The 2287-nt window shown below is 50.3% G+C and overlaps 1 pseudogene; it reads right to left on the reverse strand.

The window, feature by feature from the left end:
* Window positions 1–307: 307 nt before the first annotated feature.
* LOC111549174 lies at window positions 308–415 on the reverse strand (annotated as a pseudogene).
* Between the last annotated feature and the right edge of the window lie 1872 nt (window positions 416–2287).

Genomic DNA, 2287 nt, shown 5'->3' on the forward strand with positions numbered 1-2287 from the left:
CGTACTTGACCCATCTGGGATGAGCCGCTTCTCAGCCACCATGTCTTCAAATTCATTGGCATTGAACTTGGTGAAGCCCCACTTCTTTGAGATGTGGATCTTCTGGCGGCTGGGGAGCTTGAACGTGGCCCTGCACAGGGCCTCAATCACATGCTCCTTGTTCTGCAGCTTGGTGCGGATGGACATAACTTGGCCAGTGTGACCACTGGCCACAGTGCTCTGGGGCTTTCCAATGGCACCTCGCATGCCTGTTTGGAGCCTACACTGGGGTAGTGCAAGGTCAGAAACATGAACATCCATCTGAAAGGACTGTCTCCAAGGTCCCTTAGAGCAACCCATACAACAAACAGGCTGCATCACTACCAGGGAAGCTGCTGTTTGCAACCATTTTTTTTTTTTTTTTTTTTTTTTTGAGATGGAGTCTCGCTCTGTCGCCCAGGCTGGAGTGCAGTGGCCAGATCTCAGCTCACTGCAAGCTCCGCCTCCTGGGTTCACGCCATTGTCCTGCCTCAGCCTCCTGAGTAGCTGGGACTATAGGCACCCGCCACCTCGCCCGGCTAGTTTTTTGTATTTTTTTAGTAGAGACGGGGTTTCACCGTGTTAGCCAGGATGGTCTCGATCTCCTGACCTCGTGATCCACCCGTCTCGGCCTCCCAAAGTGCTGGGAGCCACCAGGCTTGAGCCACCACGCCCGGCCATTTTTTTTTTTTTTTTATGGCATGTGGATATCTGGCTCTTCCATATTCATTCCCCCAATGAATTGTCTTGGCATCTTTGTTTAAAAAAAAAAAAAAAAAAAAATCACACAGCTCCTTTTTAAAGAAAGTAGACCAGGCCGGGTACGGAGGCTCACACCTGTAATCCCAGCACTTTGGGAGGCCGAGGCAGGTGGTTCATTTGAGGTTAGGAGTTCGAGACCAACCTGGCCAACATGGCAAAACCCTGTCTCTATTATACAAAAAATAGCCGGGCGTGGTGTCAGGTGCCTGTACTCCCTGCTACGTGGGAGGCTGAGGCAGGAGAATTACTTGAACCTGGGAGGTGGAGGTTGAAGTGAGCAGAGATCATGCCATTGCACTCTAACCTGGGCAGCAACAGTGAAACTCTGTCTCATAAATAAAAATAAATCAATAAATAGACCATAAGCAGCTTGTGCAGCTCTTACAATTTCTGGCAAGTGAAACCAAGCCTTGGACACAGGCACTTCAGACCAGTGCCTATAGCCTGAGGTGACCACTGGTGCTTAATGTGGATTCCTAATACTTGATGGAGGGAAAAAAAAAATCCTATCCTGTCTCAGACATCACAGGAGCGTGGTGCCCACCGGGAAGGCGGATGACTTAGCTTGATCTGGTTCTTCCCACCTGCTACAGAAACCCTTAGCACCTCACTGGATCTGCAAGGCCTTTAGAATCAAGTAGCAGAGCTTTCTCTTCCTCAGGGCTCCACTCAAAGCTGGTAGCTTTTTTTTTTTTAGGCAGAGTCTCACTCTGTTGCCCAGGCTGGAGCACAGTGGCATGATCTCAGGTCATTGCAAGCTCCGCCTCCCAGGTTCACACCATTCTCCTGCCTCAGCCTCCCAAGTAGCTGGGACTACAGGCACCCACCACCACGCCCGGCTAATCTTTTTTTTTTTTTTTTTTTGGGACGGAGTCTCGCTGTGTCGCCTGGGCTGGAGTGCAGTGGCCGGATCTCAGCTCACTGCAAGCTCCGCTGCCTCCTGACGCCCGGCTAATCTTTTGTATTTTTTGTAGAGACGGGGTTTCACCGTGTTAGCCAGGATGGTCTCGATCTCCTGACCTCATGACCCGCCTGCCTCAGCCTCCCAAAGTGCTGGGATTACAGGCGTGAGCCACCGTGCCCGGCCAAAGCTGGTAGCTTTTAGGTCATCTAGTAAATGGGTTGGAACAGCAAATAGTATATAATGACTCCCAAATCCAAAGAGACACATGAAGTATCACTTCTCTCTCTCTCTCTCTCTTTTTAATTGTAAGAAATGGGATCTTGCTATATGCCCAGGCTGGAGTACAGTGTGATTCACAGGTGTGATCATAGCACACTGAGGCCTTGAATTCCTGGGCTGGTGCCCAGGTGTGTGCCACTGCACCTGGTTAATCACACCTCTTTTGTGGTAGTGGGTATAAACTGCTCTTTACCGTTTTTTTTTGGAGACAGAGTCTTGCTCTGTCATCCAAGCTGGAGTGCAAGTAGCATGATCATGACTCACTGCAGCCTCGACCTCCCAGGCTCAAACGGTCCTCCTTACCTCAGCCCTCTGAGTAATTGG

Source organism: Piliocolobus tephrosceles, chromosome 19, assembly GCF_002776525.5.
Source record: "Piliocolobus tephrosceles isolate RC106 chromosome 19, ASM277652v3, whole genome shotgun sequence".
Taxonomy (NCBI): Eukaryota; Metazoa; Chordata; class Mammalia; order Primates; family Cercopithecidae; genus Piliocolobus; species Piliocolobus tephrosceles.